Source organism: Homarus americanus, unplaced genomic scaffold (assembly GCF_018991925.1).
Source record: "Homarus americanus isolate GMGI-L3 unplaced genomic scaffold, GMGI_Hamer_2.0 scaffold4060, whole genome shotgun sequence".
Classification (NCBI taxonomy): Eukaryota; Metazoa; Arthropoda; class Malacostraca; order Decapoda; family Nephropidae; genus Homarus; species Homarus americanus.
Window position 1 is genome coordinate 11,164,788 of NW_024746161.1, and position 21,440 is coordinate 11,186,227.

The 21,440-nt window shown below is 44.4% G+C and overlaps 1 protein-coding gene across 3 annotated transcripts in view; it reads left to right on the plus strand.

Annotated features, from left to right (window-relative positions):
• Positions 1-21,440, plus strand: part of LOC121878949 — a 97,003-nt gene that overhangs the window by 44,491 nt on the left and 31,072 nt on the right. The gene's annotated exons all lie outside the window — the stretch shown is intronic.

Here is a 21,440-nt window from a genome sequence, read left to right on the forward strand (position 1 = left end):
CAGGTAGGTTGGTAGGGAGAGTGGTAGAGAAATGGTGTAGGGAGGTAGGTATAGATAGTGTAGGTAGGAAGGTTGGTGGGTAGGTAGGTAGATGGGGTAGAGGTAGGTAGGTGGGTTGGTGGGAGGTAGGTAGATAGTGTGAGGGTGGAGTGGGAGGTGGGTGGGTAGATGGTGAGGGTAGGAAGGTTGGTAGGAGGTAGGTAGGTAGGATAGTGTAAGTAGGAAGGTTGGTAGGTGAGGTTGGTAGGTAGGTAGGTAGATAGTGTAGGTAGGAAGGTTGGTAGGGAGGTAGGTAGGTAGGTAGATAGTGTAAGTAGGAAAGGGTAGGTTGGTCGGTAGGAAGGGGTGAATCAAAGAACAACGATATATTATTTAGTGTATTTTATCACTTAATAACAACTCACACGACCACATTACAATAAAATATATTTCCTAAAGCTTAAGAATAAATAAACAACAATCTTAAGAATCACTTTAAGAAAATACAACAAAAAACTAACGAGAGGATCACTGAGAGAGAGATGGGTGTGCGGGCGAGGCGGTGTTGACGCGCTACTGTGACTACCCCACACATGATGGCACCGCGATCTTTCACTCACCTGTCCACCCTATTACTACCTGGCCAGATCAGCTGGAGGTTCTGAATTCATTAGTCACACAATGAGTTATCCAGCTGATACAGAATACTCTTCGTAACACAGCTCAGGCTTATGGCGCGTCTAATGAATCACGTGGTGAAGGCTACACACCCTTGGGTCCGTCAGCAAGCAGAGCAGAGGCCATCAGGGTACGATACCGAGTAATTCTCGCCTCTGTAGCAACACCAGAGTGATCAAGTTCTCGTTAGCTTCTGCCCGGCTAAGGAGATGAAAGGCGCTTCTTACCTGTCCATCGAACCTCTCGCCGCCCACCTGAAGGAGGTTTTTGGGCATCACTAATCTGGCGGGAGACTCAGGTGAGCGAGTGATCTCGGGTCACCTGCGACAACAACATGTCCAGCGGCGCCCATCATTCTACTGTTAGAAAGGTTACCCCTGATCAATTGGGACCAAGGTGGACGACCAGGAGCCATAATAATCTATATGAGGGAGGGAGAGGGGGGAAGGGGAAGGGGGGTTTGGGAGAGGGGTGGGGGTGTGAGCCATTAGAGGATACCGAGAGTCAACAAGGAAGCTGTGTGAGTGTGGACCAAGGTAAGCTCCAGTTTTACCCATAAACTGTGAGATAAGCCACAACCCACGGAAGAGCTGTGAACCCCTGGGAAGTCGTGGGTCATAAGAGGTGAAATTGGGAAGGAATAAGTCACTATTGCCGAAAACTGTAGCGCAGGTTCATGGTGCAGTGACCCTAGTTGATGGACATTAGGTAGAGTGTCCTATTTAACAGGTAACATACAGGTAGAACACCCTTTAACAGGTAACATACAGGTAGAATGTCCCCTTTAACAGGTAACATACAAGTAGAGTACACCCTTTAACAGGTAACGTACAGGTAGAATGTCCCTTTTAACAGGTAACATACAGGTAGAATGTCCCTTTTAACAGGTAACATACAGGTAGAATGTTCCTTTTAACAGGTAACATACAGGTAGAATGTCCCTTTTAACAGGTAACATACAGGTAGAATGTCCCTTTTAACAGGTAACATACAGGTAGAATGAAGAGATGAGCTTCGTTAGAGCTTATGCACAGTGAAAACATTGTGTCAAAGGAAAGGGGAAGGAGGGAGAGAAGGAGGGAAGAAGGGAGAGAGGAGGAGAAAGGGAGGAAGGGAGAGAAATAGGGTGGAATAGAGGAAAGAACGGAGGGCTAGAGGGAGAACAGGAGGGAAGGAAGAACGGAGGATAGGAAAGAGGAAAGAAGGGTGGGGGGGGGGCGATGAGGGAGAGAGGGAAATGAGAGAGGGGGGAGGTGAGGAGAGAGAGAGAGAAATGAGGGAGATGAGGTAGGTAGGATACTCTCCTTCACCTCACGTTCAGGGTATTGAGGCCAAATCCAAGCACGTTCTCTCCCTGTGTGTTATGTTCTCTCCCTGTGTGTCGTTCTCTCCTGTTTCAATGACTTAATCCCATGAGAACGATGACTTAATCCCTTGAGAACGATGACTTAATTCCGCTCTACCATAACATCCAGACATGCCTCACCTCACCCCCACGGCCACACATCCTAACTTACCTAATGGCCATCAACTAGAGGTGGCCAAGCGAGGGAAGGAGGCCAGTTCAATGATCTTGTCCTTTGATTTGATATGAGATTCTTATGAAAACTTCCCAGACGAACGTTCAGTCGGCTCATCTTACCATCAGCAATAGTTTGGCCAAGGTGAAGAGCCGGTGTCTGGGTGGCCACGGGGGCCACCTCACTCTCAGTAAATCACAGCAACATGGCCATAAATCTGGCCATAATGAACTGTGTTTATGTGGCCACTGACTGGTTAACCTGGACCAGGTATCACCCACAGTCCATTTATCTCGTAAAACTTTACTTAGTTATGAATTTATTTATTTATTTATTTACGTTAATACAAGTAATATAATCTTTAGTGTTAATGATAAGACTCCAGGTGCTGTGAAAGATCGGACAAGACAGTGCTATAATAGAATCCTTACTCTTCATTGTCTTTTGTGTTGACTACTTACAAGGGTCGGGTGTGTGGACAGGTGTGGTGAGGAGTATACTGAATATAATCTTTCCATGTTTTCTCATTCTGATTTATTTTCTTCGTCACTATTAATCGTCTCTCACTACTACCCGTCTCTCATTCCTACCCGTCTCTCACTCCACCCGTCCCTCACCCCACCCCGTCCTCAATCAATTCCCCACCCGTCCTCACCACTAACCCGTCCTCACACACCCGTCTCTCACTACCACCCGTCTCACCCCACCCGTCCTCACTCACTGTCTCACTCCCACCCGTCCTCACTACCACCCGTCTCCTCACTGCTACCTGCCTCACTCCACCACCTCACCACCACCCGTCCTCACTCCCACCGTCTCTCATCCCTACCCGTCTCACCACCCGTCACTCCTACCCGTCTCTCACACTACTACCCGTCTCCTGCTACCCATCTCACTACTACCCCGTCTCACTCCTCCCCGTCTCACTCCTACCGTCTCTCTTCCTACCTCCGTCTGCATTCTTCTTCTCCTCTTCCTCCTCCAATCTCTGCTCTTCCTCTATCCCCTTCTCATCCTCCTCCTCTCAACCATTCCTTCCTATATCTTCCCTATAACAACTTCACCACTTCTCCCATCCTCCCCCTCCCCTCTCTCCCTCTCCTCTCCTCCCCTCTCTCTCCCTCCCTCTCACCTCCTCCAACACGCGGCCCTCAGGTTGAGTGGTGTGTCATCACTGTGCGCCGCGCTATGGCAGTGTGTCAAGGCTGTCACTCCCAGTTAATATAACGAAACTTACACCGAGGTCAACCCTTGATGGAGGTACAGCCCCGCCCACTCACACACACTCACGCGCACGCACACACACGCGCGTATACATACCTATATACATACATACATACAGCTTCTCCAACGATGCATGTGTACGTGTGTGTGTGTGTGTGTGTAATGCCTACTGTACATACATGCATCATTTGATTACATTTCTACATTATAATCTTCACCATCCTTATATATTGTTGTGATGACCTCGTGATGACCTTGTGGTGACCTTGTGTTGACCTCTATCTACCTGTGTTGGTTTACCTGCCTGGTGTTATCCCTCTGGGCCTAGTGCTTTCACCCCCTATTGACTTGTAGTGTAGTGTTTGTTTGTATGGTAGAGGTCCTGTGTGTGTGTGTGTGTGTGTGTGTGTGTGTGTGTGTGTATGGTTTACGTCCTTGTATAAAAGGTTAGTTTAAGTTATTTTTGTGATATTATGATGTAATGTGTTTTCATCTCAGGTATAAATGTTTATTTTATTTATTTATTTATTTATTATCACACACACACACACACACACACACACACACACACTCATCTGTTAACTGTACAGTCACCTAAAATAAACAACAAAGCATATACAGTAAAAAATTAGGGTCATTCTTTTTCGATGACCTTGTATAATAATAAAAGCCATTGTTTACATTGGTCAAAACATGTATAATCTTTTAGTTTTCTTTAAATAAAAAACAATCTTTATGCACGTAGTCTCTAGATGTTTATTCATTCCATTTTCCTCGTAATTGAAGAGGCTAGAATGCTCCTAAGTCAACTAAACTATAAATTATATTCTAAAATGGCGTTAAAATTAACCTTAATTAAATTCGTCTATTTTGTTAGGTTAGGTTAGGTTAGGTTATCGTTAAGGTGTTTAAGCATCAGGTGAAATAAGTTGAGGGTGCCTAATCTTCACGTGATTCCTTTAATTAGATAAGAGGATTTAGCATCAGTTAAGGGACAATAATTGGTGACTCCAAATCGCGGCCACCGCCTACTGTAGGGGCAGACAGTCACCCAAGGTTAACCCCTGATTATTAGCTCAGGGTTGAGTTACGCCGCCTGGTCCCGGAGGCGTCTAGGATATATTAGAGGGCACGTAGGATCCTTCTCTTTCGGCTAATGACGTCGTGGTTATGTTGGAGGATTTACTGGCTCCTTCTTCACTAACTCTTGGGTCCAGGGTGCGTTAGGGGCTATTTGTGTACAAAGATCTTATTTTGTAATGATGCTAGGAGGCCTCCGGAACATGGCCTCCTGAGTTATGGTCGGTATACACTGTACTGCTGGAGGCCACATGTTGAGATGTATTGCGGGTATGTGTTGCTTTTATAAATTATCCACCGTCCTGTTTATTGGGGTGTTATTGAAAATAAATAAATAAATAAATAAATAAATAAATAAATAAATAAATATATATATATATATATATATATATATAAATAAATAAATAAATAAATAAATAAATAAATAAATAAATATATATATTGATTTATTAATGGTTTGGTGAACCAGTCTGGACTGCTGAACTGTTAATGAGGCCGTCGGCAGCATCTGGTTTTCTTTTGGCAGAGGTTCTCACTCTCTCCTCTAGTACAATCCGACTGGATAAAAGTACTCATCCACATCATCTCCTAAGTGTTTCATATCATCGTGTGTCTCTAATATATATATATATATATATATATATATATATATATATATATATATATATATATATATATATATATATATATATATATATATATATATACATGTGTGTATGTATGTGTGTGTGTGTGAAGAGTAATAAACAGAACTGTGGGAGTCAAAATATTATAGAGACAACTCGTTCATTATCCTGACAAAATTCGTTTAAATGACTGATGATAATCTCAATTCATTCAAGACAAGTCGGCAGCTAATATCTAGATAAGTCAGTGTTGAGAGTGAACAACGACAATGGCTGAAGAAAAACAGAATGTCAAAGAACTTGTCGCCAGACCAGATGAAGTAGAGATCCCAGACCAGTTGAGGGATCTTGATCACTACTTACAAGGAAAACGTTTTAGAGTTTACCAATAATTAATTCGCTTCAAGTCACTCCGCTGAAGCTGATGACAACATTTCCTCATGTTCAAACAAGAGAAACACAACTGGCAAGACAGCGCTGGTGGGGAGAAAACTTTGTCCCTGAAAACAAGCAACATTATACCCTCAGCCATTATACCCTCAGCCCCTCACACAAAGTAGTGTATTTGGCTCGAAAAATGAACTAACACACGCTGAAACCACCGAAGAAACAGAGTACAGAGGCGTCAGTCAACACAAGGCCCGGCCAGTGTTTGTCCAGCACGACCCGTCATTACTGCTGCTAATATCATCATGGCAGCCCCGTGGACCGTCGTGAGTCTGCAGGTGAACTGAGCGAGTATGCAACGAGATAACAACTACAGCTCCTCATTGTTTGAAATATTCCACCCACGTTGTGTTCTATTATCCAACTGAATCCATGCAATACTTTTTCTTTGTATGATAATCTGGTGTGAGTCATTACAAGGAGCAAGTGATCTTTGTGGGTGTCTTAACCTCTCCAGCCTTATAAGGAGACGTCACAAACCACAATGCTTCATTCAGGCAGAAAAAAAGAAACGCATCATCACTCAGTTTATGTTTTTTGTTATGATCGTCCATAAGATTTAACAAGATGACGGCTTTGTCCAGTTACACGAAGGTGAGATCCTCTGACGTAGGTAGGTAGGTAGGTAGGTAGGTAATCCTCGGTGATGGCTTTATCGCGTAATATCACACACACAAGACAGTATTTTGGTCTTTTATGTAGTTCGATAATCTTATCTAAACGTTCCCATTAACCAGGAAGTTTTTTTTCTCCATTAAAGATCAAACTGATATTATTACCCTTGTGTAAGTCTACGAACACGTGATCACACTTTTATTTGGATTCAGTCACCCCAATGCCCTACCCTACGCCCTACCCTACGCCCTACCTACGCCCTACCCCAATACCCTACAACACTAGTCTGGTCTCATACTACCCTATACGGCGCGAGGGAAGATTTTCAAATACGGTTTAACACAATGACCAAATTCTTAGTCATCTTTTCTTTGAGTCAATAAAGTACCAAGTTTTCAAGGCCGACTCTGTTATAAGATTCAGAGCACGTGAAGAAGTGTATCGCATCGGTAAGAGAGTCATGTGAGGAAGCTTCTTGTGGGGTCATGTACTTTATACACAGTTAACTATAGAAATTTGACGTTGGTTATCACACTCCCAAGGTCATGCTATAGAGATCAGAATAACAAGAAGTGGTCTATAACTTGAGGTTTTGCAATTAAGTAAAGGTTAAAGGTTTCAGGAGGCGGCGAGAACAGTATTTAAAACAAAAAAGGTTATTAGAATAAATCCTAAAACATACGTGATCTCTATGGCCGTGAATGCAATTAAAAAAATAAATAAATATAACACAATGAAACCTCTATTTAATGGACGATATGGAGAGAAAAGTCCGTTATGTTGAAGGTCCGTTAGATGTGACACCCTCCCTCTAACGGACACCCTCCCTCTAACGGATTATATGGAAAGAGAGGTCCGTTATATGGAGGTTCCACTATATAGAGAGGAGATACCGTAGAGAGGGTCGTACGATACATGCACAATCTACAGTTAATATAAGTACACTGTAAGTCGTCAGTAGGTCGTCAGGCAGGTGGTGTGGGGAGTCTACTAGTTATGCCTTCCAAAATCTGTACCATGTGAGATGAGATGCCGTTTCATCTGTACACAGTCCGGATTCATTGTGATCTGCATTTATTGACCAGCCTGTGTGTGTGTCCTTCTACAGGGTGAGTGTTCAAGTACCCACGGCTACATGGATGAGTACGACCACATGGATGTGGCTTAACATGATCATATGTCAGGAAAGTGCTTCTAACTCCTCTTGTGTACTAAAACATCTGCTGTAATCCAACATATGACCCAGCTGCTACACACACCACCACACACACACACACACACACATACACATACATACATATATACTAGCCCACCTGGTTTTGTTATTTCATAGGTAAGATTAGATTAGGTTAGGTTAGGTTAGGTTAGGTTAGGTTAGGTTAGGTTAGGTTAGGTTAGGTTAGGTTACTGCACTCGTAAAAATGTCTGTCTATCTCTTTATCTATTTTGAAAAAGAGAATATTTAGTACACTGAGAGAGAGAGAGAGAGAGAGAGAGAGAGAGAGAGAGAGAGAGAGCATTCAAGACGAGGATAAAGCGGGTAAATCACGGGGTGGAGGATAGAGGCAATTAGAGCGATGGTAATGAGAGAGAAAGAGGATGAGGGGCGGCAGTGGTCAAGAGGCCGTTCAAGGGGAAGAGGAGGAGGTCGGGCTAGAGGTACTCTTTTAAGATGAAAACCTTTGTGCTAATTGTAGAGCCATATTCACCCTCCTATCTATCTATCTATCTATCTATCTATCTCACACTCACACTGTTACTTGCATCGTCTCTTAAGAAAATTTAGCTACTAGGTTTTTTTTTTTTAATATTGAGTTAAAAATTTACATTCCCGTTTTCTGTTTATTTTGTCAGATGTACCTGAGTAGTCTTACGTGTCAGGGGAGGTGTGTGTGTGTGTGTGTGTGTGTGTGTGTGTGTGTGAAGGATCCTTGACGACCCACACATCAGATAGCCTCATCATTACCGGGAAAACCACGAAGGGCACGAGTCTTCTGCAGCTCTTTGATACAGAGCGACGAGAAACGATCACTTAGAAGATGGATCATTAGGTTAAGTAGTTCCCTTGACCAGCCAGCCCCCAGGAGGTCGACCTTCTCTCTCACAGGATCCCTACACCGTCATCCACCTCGTCGGCTCCTCCCTCCTACGTCTCCCTCACACTAGTACGTCTCTCTCTCCTTTACCCCCTCCCCCCCAATCTCCACTTATTCTTTATTCTCCTCTTATCTCTCTTCAACTCCTTATATTTCTCTTACCTCTCACTTCTTCTAACCCTTCCCTTGTCCTCTTCAGATGCGAGGGTTAATGTGTGACGGAGGTGAGGACAGAGTGAATGGAATTGAAACAGTTTATTTAGCCAGAAAAACACAGTTACAGAGTGGATGATAATAACAATATTAACATGGCTGAGCCAGTTGAGAGCCTGAGCTTCCTTGTAGGCACCTGATAATTATACATTTATCTCAAGGAAGTATTTTGTAACATTTAGTAACATCTGGAATAGTACACACAGCATGGTGATAATAAGAACATAGCAGAATGTTACCACGGTTATCATTTCGATATTTATTTATTTTATTTATTTATTAATTTAAATTTGTATTTATTTATTTTTAATTTATATTACAAGCCTATACATAAATTACAGTGGAATTTAAAAACATAAGGATAATGGAGAGCAGTACAACATGGGTTGTACAGTATTAAGGTTGAACAAGAGGACAGAGCTGTCAGGATTATATCTAGTTGACAACTATATTTATTGCAATGGTAATTTCTTATCTATTTACATGATAATTTCCGATAAAACGGTTTTGATGGCACAATAAAAGCAGTTATATATAGTAGGTTTACAAGAAATATTAATACTTAGACGATAGATATTTTTTAAGAGATGATTAAAAAGAAGGGAGCGTAGTCTTGCTCGGATGGGTGGGAAAGTTGTTCCACACCTTCACACCGCGATATTTTATGGAGGTCTGGGACTGAGAGGAGCGCATGGAAGTGGTCTTAGTAGCTCTGGGTGCCTTAAGTTGTATCTCTGATTATTCCGGAACTGGAAATAATTATTGTCAAGCAAGTGATTGATAGATTTGTAAACAAAGAGGGCACAGCAGGATGATAATATCCTCGAATTTTAACATTTTCAATTTAGAAATTTTTCGTTTGTGTGATGTTTTTTTCAAGTAGGTCATTGTCCGTACAACTCTCTTTTGTGCAGTAACCAGGGATTGTGTTTTTGAAGAGCCAGAGGGCCCCCATAGTGTGTGACAGTGTATCAGGTGTTGGTAAACAAGATCATGATAGATTTCTTTCATTGCTGTGAGAGTGAGTGACTGTCGAGTGTGAAACATTCAAGTCAATTCAATTCAAATCTACAGTTTAGTAAGAGTTATGGACTCTTCCCTATGCCCTCACATAGGCCGGTGGTGAGTATTAGGTGATGGCGTGCAAAAATGTCTACAGAACAGGAGAGCAATGAGGTACAGACCATCCCTGTGAGTGAGTAATGCTGGAGGTTAGGTCAGTGATGCTGCTTCTTCTGGTGGTTTTGTTTTGTTTCTTCGTTGATTTGAAAGGAGTGAAGTGGAGCATCACCACATTCTGCTACATATAACAGTAATATTCCATTGTTGGAGTCTACCGTCACGCCTCCAAGAATTTTATAGTCTGGTTACATGTGTGTGTGTGTGTGTGTGTGTGTGTGTGTGTGTTAGTATTATTTTTTTATTTGTATGAAATAAATTTATAAAGTAAGGTTTTTGTTGTGATGAGGGTGGAGTCATACCTGACACCCGCTGTTGGTGGCGGTGCTTGTATAGATCAACTTGGTCGAAGTTTTGCTTTTGTTTTTGCTGGTGTGCTGCCCGAGGGCGGGGTGTTGACGGCCACTGATGCAGCTTCCCCGCCTACTGCTGCTGCTGCTGCCTCGCCGCCCTCCTGGTGCCCGTGTCAACCTCGAGTGTTTCCGGGAGAAGCACCTCCCACCTCGGCACTCTCCCACACACACACCCACTCCTCAAGATCACTTCACACGATAGTTTCCTCAGTGAGGGACGTAATGTGTCTGGCCGGTTGCTTCTAATGTAATGGAGAACATCAGTGGAGGCGGCAGAAAGGAAGCGAACATTTGTCTGCCTTGGGTGCCATTAACGGGTTACTGTAGACAGAGGGGAGGGCCAGGCACTGTTCATTACCCGTGCAGGCTCAGGGCATGAAAGAGCGCCACTTCAGGCAACAGGCTGGTGTGTGTGTGTGTGTGTGGCACTGCAGGCGCTGTTGTTTACTCGTGCTGGAGATGTCTTTATCGTACGTGCCGCAGTAGCCAGCTGTCCCACGCCTCCACCACTAACACAAACACACTGTTACCCACACGACCACACTGTTACCCACACGACCACACTGTTACCCACACGACCACACTGTTACCCACACGACCACACTGTTACTTCCACGACCACACTGTTACCCACACGACCACACTGTTACCCAAACGACCACACTGTTACCCACACGACCACACTGTTACCCACACGACCACACTGTTACCCACACGACTACCTGTTACCCAAACGACCACACTGTTACTTCCCCACACTGTTACCCACCCACACTGTTACCACACGACCACATTGCTACCCACACGACCACACTGTTACCCACACGAACTACACTGTTACACACGACCACACTGCTACCCGCACGACCACACTGTTACCCACACGACACACTGCCCACGACCACTGTACCCACGACCACACTGTTACCCACACGCCACACTGCACCCACACGACCACTGTCCCACGACCACACTGTTACTCACAACAAGCTCCTCCCTTTGTCTGCTTTTAATTTTGTTTCGTATGTAACATCAACATCCACCTGTGTTTAATTTAAGTTACTACAATTATTACAATGTTTTTATTTGTTGTATATAAGAATTAGAATCGTTTATGAATCCTTCTTGGACCATCTAACCATGATTCACTTAAGATTCTCTGTGATTCTCTAAGTCTTTCTCTCATCCTCAGACAACACAAGATCCGTAAAGAACCGTAAACACAAAATAATTATCCTAGGGTTCGATCAGTTTCTCCTTACCATTCCTCTTTCGTCTCTCCACTTTCTCTTCTCTCACACAGTTTCTATGGTCAAGACGTTAATGAAAACTTGTCCATCATCTCTCTCTATTTTTTTTCAATCCCAATCGTAACTCTCGTCATGTCACCGCTATTTCGTGTAGGTTCTGAACAGTTAAATTTTATCATCTTTTCCATCTCTCGTACCAATTCGTCTATGGAACTATTTAACTTTTCACGTTTTTCTTCTATCCAAACGCAATTAACCGATACTGTCCACCCGCCTATTATAGTATTATACAGATGAATCAAGTATGTGTGCCTCGTCTGTTTCCTCAATAGAGAGAGAGAGAGAGAGAGAGAGAGAGAGAGAGAGAGAGAGAGAGAAGAGAGAGAGAGAGAGAGCCTACAGAACCAGACTTGTTTCCTGACGCTGTTATCAGAGAGACGCAGAGCTGTAGTTTGCCTCCAGCAGCGAGAAAGACATGAAACTATAACGTGTTCCCCCAATCAGATATAAGAGACAGAATCTCAAGGTTGCTCCTCACCTCTTAAAGCAACGCAGGTAAGGCACAATACCACACAACCCGTCCACACACCATCAGGCATCACCATACATTCTTCTGTTACAAGAAATAAATTATCATTACCATGCTCTCATAGTCATAAGCTGCCCCTGGTACTGAACAACAACAACACACCTTGCAGAGAATCATTGACCTGACTCCTGCCCCCAAACACACGAGTTCTTCACCCTTGCCGAGGTGGGTGAAGGAGGGGGTTACATTCCTGGGTTTCTGATGATGGACGCGGGGATGTGGAACCTCTATTTGGCATCTAATTCCCATAATTCCCTTTCCTTGGACTCCACTAATAGGTTAAGTAAAAAGAGAAAAGAGAGAGAGAGAGAGAGAGAGGATTGTGGTGAAGTTGCCCGCCATGGAAAGAAGATACGGATAGGTTACTTTTTTTTTCATCCATTTAATTTCTAATGATGAAAGACGTTTTCCATCTCAGTGGCCGCCATACACGTTCTCTCCGGCGGTACTAAACCAGGCAAGATCTTAAGACGCGGAGTTTTTTCGTGGACTGTATCCGGGACTATAATGCGGTGTTCTTATGCTAAGCTTGATTAGTGTACATTACTAAGCTTGTGCTACGAGAACTGTGATCAGATTTACGGGGAATTAGAATATGTTAATGAAGTTTGTGATTCGATAAGGTGTTTTAGAAAGCGACAAGATTGGCTCACTCAGGTCGGTTAGTCTTCAGTAATAACATCCATTATTACATCACATCTAAAATAACCATAATTTAGTGTTTATGCTCCTTGTCAAAATATTTACTCCAAGTGGTGTAAGTTAAGTTTATGACCTGAGGATTTAGAAATGTTTGTCCACCTCACCAAATAATACGACGAAAAAAAAATCCTATTCATTCTGTACCAAAGATTGTGTTGTGTTGTGTTGTGTTGTGTTGTGTTGTGTTGTGTGTTTCTGTGTGTCTGTTTATGTGTGTGTGTGTGTGTGTGTGTGTGTGTGTGTGTGTGTGTGTGTGTGTGCACCTCAAACACCAATAAACGAAGAAAAAACAAACAAATAATACAATTGACAAAAAACAATAATGAGGAAGAAAAAGATGATAGAAGTGAGTCCTGAGATGAGACATAGGCTAACACTGCCTCATCAGCAAACACCTGCCTCATCCGCTAACAACACTATGGGACACAAGCCAAGACCACATAAGTTATTACATAATACCACAGATAAGTCTCAGGGTCTTCAAGAGGCTCTTTTACAAACTACTTCACATCTTACGACATAGACTACCGTTAGTTTTCACATCTTTACGACATAGACTACCGTTAGTTTTTCACATCTTACGACATAGACTACCGTTGGTTTTCACATTTACGACATAGACTACCGTTAGTTTTCATCTTACGACATAGACTACCGTTAGTTTCACATCTTACGACATAGACTACCATTAGTTTTTGTCTCTATATTAGGCGATTTTAAAAGTTTAATTTATTTTTTATTAGTTGGATATTTATCAAAGGAAAAAGAGTCGTCATTTTTTTTTTTTGGGGGCGTTCAGCTCAGAATCAAATCTTCAAGACGGACGAGTATTTGTATCAACTCATTATGTTTTTGTTTTATATTTAATTGAATAACAATATAACACAGGTACAACTACAGGTAATACAAAGACTACGAAAATAATAACAACGTGTAAAGTCATCATAGTAAAAAACACACACACACACACACTCACACACACACACACACACACACACACACACACACACACACACAATTTGCTTCGCTTCATTAACACTTCTTACCAAGATTTCACGTGAGATTCTTAACTGTTTTATATGTTTTCTCTGGTTTTAGGTCCTGATTATTACAATACCACAACAGTGAACCTTAACCTGAGACAACACTGCAACTCAACTTTACTACACCACCACAACACCTCTCTCTCTCTCTCTCTCTAGGTTTGCTTCCTTAACACCTAAAGCAAGCCAGACACACACCTTAGAGTTACCAGTCCATTAGATACCAACCAGCTGTCTGACTGTTTACTCAGCTGTGGTGGTGGCATTTACACTACAGGTGAGTACATGTCTCAGGTTACCAGCTGTGGTGATTGTATGTACCTTCGTTGAGAAATTAACGTATACACACACACACACACACACACACACACACACACACACACACACCAAACACAGAGTTGCATTAACACAGAGATTGCGGGCGAGACAAAAACCATGAAACTTGTGAAGAAGAAGAAGAAGGATAACAGTAATAAGGGGTGGGATGGAGGGAGGATGGGGAGGAGGAGGGGCAGGAAGAGGAAGTGAGGCAGCCCAAGCCCCAGAGAAGTCGACCAGCCCCAGCCAAACACGAGTCGCATCATCCTCCTGACAGCTCGTGGAGGGTGAGAGGGGGGAGGGGGAAGAAGGGAAGATAAAGAATATGGGGTAAGAGGGGTGGAAGAGATATGGGGAGGAGGAAGGAGAGGGAGAAGGGGGTGAGAAGGAGAGAAAGAGTAAGAAAACAGGAGATGGGGATGGAAGGGGAGGAAAAGAAGAGGGAGGGGGTGGTAAGATAAAGAGAGAGAGTGTGTGTGTTTCCTCTACCGTTCCTGGAAATGTCTCCTTCCTCTCCTCCTCCTCCCCTCTCCTTCCCTCTCCTCCTCCTTCCTCTCCTTCCCTCTCCTAATCCTGCTCGTCCATTCATATTACATCACCGTGTTTATTATTTTTTGTTGTTGTTCTTATGTCTAATAGCAGAGAATGGAGAGGAGAGAGAAAAATAAGAAAAGAGGTAAAGGGAAGAAATGGAAGAAGAAAGAAGGGCAGGAGAAGGAGGAGGAGGAAGGAGGAGGAAGGAGGCAGGGAAGGACAAGGGAGAGAAAAAAGGAGGAAAGGTTTATGATAACAAAACCAGAAAAATTACCCCGCCACCAGCGACGGCTCACAGTGGCTACATCCTCGTTTATGATTGAACTTCATAAATTGGTGTGTTGAATTTTCAAATACGCAGCAGACTCAATCAGACTCTCTCTCTCTCTCTCTCTAACCCATTGTTTTGACCTCTGGCAGGTAAGCTTGGTACCATATGACATCCATTATAGCGAATGTGAGCTGCTGTAAATAATAGTAATAATAATAATAATAAACCAACCACAAACACAACCATTCCAATCTTCTGTGGTTTTGATGTGTCACCCCAACCTAACCTAACCCTAACCTAACCCTAACCTAACACATGCTTCACTTTTACCTACAAAATCACTGGCCAATCATTTAACAATTTCTTCTACAGCTCATAAATTTTCATTATTGTTTTGTCTATTTCACACACACACACACACACACACAAGAAGATGGACAGATAGATGAATACATACATGACAGACAGACAGCAGACAGACAGACAGACAGACAGACAGATCGATGAAGGTAATGTGAGAAAATAAACAAAAAATATAAATTTCTTTCAATGTTGAGTGAAAGTGGTTGTATCTCTCAGGTGAGCCAGAGCAGGTGCGCTGGCGTTCCCACCTGTCCCTCACCTCTCACCTCCTCTCTCCTCTTGCTTCCCTCTCATTCCCTCCCAATGTATCTGATTCCTCAACACCGAACCCTTAGGCGTGAATTTGTTTAAGAGCTGGTAGTGATGTCGAGAATAATCCGAAGACAACTCGCTGAACTTCACTGGCTAACCATTACCCCCCGGGCACAGACCGCAAATCGATTCAACAACCAGATTCCCAGTACTGCTGGGTAGACAGGGCAAATGGCGTAAGAAACTTGCCCATAGTTTTACCCTGCCGAGTCATGTTGACCATCACCACAGGTCGCCATGACTGGTGTACAGCTGAACAGGACGATTGACTGTAGGTAAGCATCGTCACAAATAATGGTTTTAACTGGTTGTACGACAGACTGGACCCAGATCACTGTACCTGTAGTTGGACACTGTAGTTGTGTTTGTACCGGCAGTGACAAGGCATTACACCGGATGAAGTGCGACTATCCTCCAGGTCTTGTGTGTGCTTATATGTTGGTCGTGATGTGTTCGCCAGGGTCTAATGGAGTTTAGGTCTTCATGCGTGGTCGTCAGGTTCCTCATTCACTCACTCACTCGTTCACTCCTTACTTCACTCCTCCTCAGCTGCTATTCACTCACTTAGCTCACTTCACTCCTTCTCATGCCTCTTTCTCCTTATCCCATTCCTCCAACTTCACTCCTCCTCCCTCACTCAACTCTTACCACTCCTGTCTCACTCATTTATTCACTAAGTCTAAACATTTTCTTAAGATTTCTCGAGATCTGTCCTTCAGTCTAAACAAAACCTCATGATCTTTGTCCTCTGAATTTGGACCGAGATTAATGGTGGTTAAGAGTTTCCTCATAGCCGTTTGTCCAGATTGTCAAGCGATTCTTAAAACTGACTGTTCTCCCTCCTCTACCTCCTACCTCCCACCTCTCCCTCTCCCCTCTCCCACCTCTACCTCTCCCCCTCACCTCCCTCTACCTCCCCACCCCTCACCCTCCCTCTCCTCCCCCACCTCCACCCCCTCCTACCTCCCCCCACCTCACCCCTCCTCACCTCCCCACCTCACCCCTCCCCTCCCTCCCCACCTCAACCTCCCTCTACCTCCCCCACCTCACCCTCCCTCCTCCCCCACCTCACCTCCCTCTACCTCCCCCCCTCCACCTCCCTCTACCTCCCCCACCTCCCCTCCCCTCCCCACCTCCCCCCCTCCCTACCCCCACCTCCCCCTCCCTCACCTCCCCACCTCACCTCCTCACCTCCCCCCACCTCACCCTCCCCTACCTCCCCCTCCCACCCTCCCCTCCCTCCCCCCACCACCCCTCCCTCCCCTACCTCCCCACCCCCCCCCTCCCCTACCTCCCCCACCTCACCCCTCCCCTCCCTACCTCCCCCTCACCCTCCCCTCTCCCCACCTCCCCACCTCACCCTCCACCCTACCTCTCCCCTCCCACCCCTCCCCTCCCTACCTCCCCTACCTCACCCTCCCCTCTACCTCTCCCACCTCACCTCTGCACTTCCCCCACCTCCCACCTCACCCTCCCTTCTCACCCCCCACCCATCCATCCACACCCTATCCTCGAACTGGGACTGACACAAGACCTCACCCACCCTACCCACAGTTGCAAGATCGAGCGAGACTTTTTTACACCTTCCCCTTTTTTGTAATAAATAAGGAACGAATAATATATTTCTCTGATGGCTGGGGAGAAAAACACACAGAGCTTATCTTCGGTAAATAGACAGAGAAAACAGAAAGAGAAAGTGAAAGAGAGAAGGAGAGAGAGAGAGAGTGTGTGTGTGTGTGTGTGTGTGTGTATGTGTGTGTGTGTGTGTGTGTGTTGAGATTGAAGGAACTATAGACATGGTTTTCAGCAAAATGATTATGATGATGATGAAGAAAAATTAAAAGAAAAAGAGAAAGAGGAGGAAGAGGAGGAGGAGGAAGAGGAAGAGAAGGAACAGGAGGAGAAAGAGGAGGAAGAAGAGGAAGAGGCAGAGGATGAGGAGGAGAAAAGGTTGTTATTTTGTAGCGTCTAGTGGCAGCAGTTGTGGTTGTTTGTCTGATGTTGGGAGTTGTGGTTGTTTTATAGTGGTAGTAGTTTGGTTGGGTTAGGTTAGGTCTCACAGATGTGTTCTCAGAGCAAGGGGGAGGGGGAGGTGGGGGAGGGGTAGAAGGTGGGGGAGTGGGAAGGGGAGGAAGAGGAGGGGGGAACTTAAATATAACAAAGAGATCTTCAAACGTCTTTCTTGTGTCGTATAGATTCTTCTGTTGGCTCCAGGCATGAGTTGCCCCGCCTAGTCCTCGTACCTCGTCCATAAAGAGTTGAGGACAGACTATAATATAACCCAGAGAGAACCGTGTATAATATATTCTTGAGGCGAGAGAACTTATTCGACACACAGTTTGGCATCTGTTACCTACTAGTTTATGGGTGCTAAGATGTATTTTAAAGCCACTGGCCTCTTTCTTACTTTACCGAGAACGATTCTGTATCTACGTAAATTTTCATCGTCACCACCAACACCAATTTTCCTCAAGAATATTTATTTTATTGTTGTTTTCTCGGGCACTCGGATCCTCTTGACCACCACCATCATCATCATTATCCTCACCTGTGTTTTCTCGGCGGCAAATGTAACCAGACATAAGCTATCCAGTTTGATATAGCACAAGGCATTGATTGATGCTGTTGCAGTGCTTCTCCTCTCTTGTAAAGGGAAAGGTTAAAGTGCAGTCATTTGCATTTACTCGTATGTACAGACTTCAAGTAAGAGACGAAGAAGATTGTCGAGGGGGGCCGACTACACATCCCCAGAGACGCACCAGCTCCAAGTGTTTGACTCTTTGACTGGACTGTTTACGACTACCCGTATACCATAACCCTGAAGGCAGTCACCGAAGAGGCATAAGGCTTAGTGGAGAGAGTATATATTAAAGTTAAACCTGGTCAAAGGTACAGTACAACACGACTGAATTTTTTGCACGATCTAATGTCTGGTGCCACACAAGAGAAACGTTCAGTATATATTAATAGTGGAGTAAACTTTTCCTAAAACTAAACTGTCTGATATTTAGTTGCCAGCTTACATCAAAGAACTTTTCCATCTTCCTATATTTCACCAGTTATCGACAGGAGCGATGTCGATCTGTAGTTGCTAACTTCTCATCAGCGGTTTCTTTGGTGAGCTGGAAGACTAGTTTGGCACAGTAAGAGGGATGTTGGTTGTTGGGATAATGTTGTCAGGTCGCGAAGGCTTCACCTGTGTCCAGCGTCATAAGGTGTTGGACATTTTTCTGTTTTACTCTTAATTCGGACAGTTTCAATGTGCTGGTGTGGGAGGCGCCTCTCGTAAGTCCTGGCTACAATAGATCCATCCTTTTAACTTAGTGGAGGAAATGTATTCTCTGGTGTGTGTAAACTTGTTGATCTTTAACTAGAGACCACCAGGGTTCAGAGCAACCTCGTCCTGAGATTAATTTTCTCCTGGTGTCTGCCTCCCACTGAGTGATGACCCAGCGCTGTACCTTTTTTGTTCTCGCCAACTGACTTGCCTGTTGAAATATCTTCTTGTGTAAGAGACCAGATAACTTTTATACCTCGTTCAAGCTCTTTATTTAGCTTCAGTTGCCTCTCGATACTGTGTGATAACCAAACCAAGATTGATATGACGATTTGGTCATAAACTGCCGACCTACAGTGGAGATCCTCTCTTGGTATATAATGACGTGTGTTTGTAAATGATGGAGGGAGGGGGGGGAGGGGGCTGCAGTTTCATGATGGTCTTAGGTAGAGTCATGAGGCTTCACCGTTCACTTGGCGATGAGGGTGAAGGCCGTCGTCTCCTCAGCACCCCACAACACATAAACAAACTAGCGGTCAACTGAAAGGTGACTTACACTCTGTTTACACCTGCCTCGCCTCTTCTTTTATTGCGGCTCTTCTCTTCTTTTATTATTTTCTCCCATCCATTTTTCTTTCTGTTTCCTTTCTCTTGTTTTTTCTTCATTTTCTCTTCTTCTTTTCATCTTCCTCGCGACTTAAACATACAACTAACCAAGCAACGACCCCACCAAACGCGACCAATAAACAACCATATGAAAAAGCTTAACCAAACCAACCAGAAAACGACCAGTCAAGAAACATCGAACCAACAAGACACACCAACCAACAACCTGACAACCAAATCCACCACTATATACTGTACTGTAGGTTGACGGACCCCTCCCCCCCTACCTCTCACTCCCACCACCAACCTCGACATTCTTGTTTGTGCAGCTCAAGAATCTTTTTTTGTTTTATTATTATCGTTTGGTAACTTCGCTCATGTCAGAGTTCCATTATACTTGATTTGCATAATGACTTATCCAATTAGAATGTCTTGGCATTGTCTCTTTATATTTGAATGCTTGTTTTGTTTTTGCCTTTTATCACTGCCAACACTTTCTTCTTTAATTACCTGGATGACCCGATGGGATAGAAGGCTTTTCTATGGATTTAATATTTCAAGGAGGAATTTAGATACAGGTGTATATGAAATGTATAATATATTCTTATATAAATGTTATACTCGATAATGTTATTTTTTTTTACACTGAGTCATCGTGATAATAGTTGAAGACAAGAGACTGTGTTATATAAAGTGTTTTATAATTCATGAATAAACATTATCTTCTCTCTCTCAGTGATTTGTTCAGGTAATATCAACATTTCACTGCTGTAACATTACACACACACACACACACACACACACGCACGCACGCACGCGCGCACACGCACGTACGCACGCGCGCACACGCACGCACACACACACACACACACACACACACACACACACACACACACACACACGCACGCACGCACGCACGCGCACGCACACACACACACACACGCACGCACACACGCACGCACGCACACACACACACACACACACACACACGCACGCACGCACGCACACACGCACGCACACACACACGCACGCACGCACGCACGCACACGCACACACACACACACATACACACGCACACACACGCACACACACACGCACACACACACACACACACACGCACACACAGACACACACACACACACGCACACACACACACACACACAGGCGCCTCTACAACCTTCGTCCACATGACCTTCCTATCAATCACTTGACTCACCTCAACACATCAGTTCCTCCTAATTAGTTATAATCTATCTATAATCATTACTCCTCAAGTAGCCCACTGTTTGACCCGACGCCCACTACGGGTCGTGGGCGTGGTCGTGGTCAGGGAGACTCCGCCCATGAGGTTCACCTCTACCCAGACTAGAGAGCGTGAGATACCGCCCTAGCTGGACAACTCCCTAATGCTCTGATCGTCGTCTGATTGACTTTCACTCTAATTAGCCTAATGAGTTCCTGGGATGAGGGTGTACCTGAGGACTATGTTATTTACTAGTTCCAGGTAGCCCAGCACACTCCCGACAACAAGACGCACCGCCTTCGCCATGACGCAGATTAGTGTGTAACGTGCAATTCTTTCCATCAATCTTTGTACGTGGTTAGAGGCGTAGGTAGAGTGTACTGCGCCAGGAATCATACATCCCAGTCTTTGCCAAACTCTTAATCATTGCCCGACCTCTTGAGAATAGAGGCACATCAGCCAATCTGGTGTCCACAAGAAGAAATAAAACTTCTTATTGGTCAGACAACAACTCTCTGTCAGGACTACCCAGTGGTCGGCTTTCAGTGTGTAACAACCTGGAGAGGATTGATGCGGCAGTAAAATGTTAGACCTAAAACCTATTAAGTCGTGTTGAAGTTAAACTGAGCCGGGGTGTTGCTGCGGCTTGTTTAGGGTAGATCTCTTGACGTGTTATGGAGGGCACCAGGAGGGTTATTAGTGACCCCAGTAATGATAGTTGTCTCTTGGTGTGGACGGTCTACAGTAACTAGTGGCGGCGTTTTCTGAAGTGTGTTCTATAAGTCCCTTAGAAGACTAGTGGGGCAGCTGGGCCAGAGGTGAGGCCCCTACCGGATGTTTAGCTCAAGGCCTCTTGTCACCTGGCCGTCTCACCTGATAACACTACCCGAGTTGATGGCGGTGAAGCTCAAGTGTCCTCTTG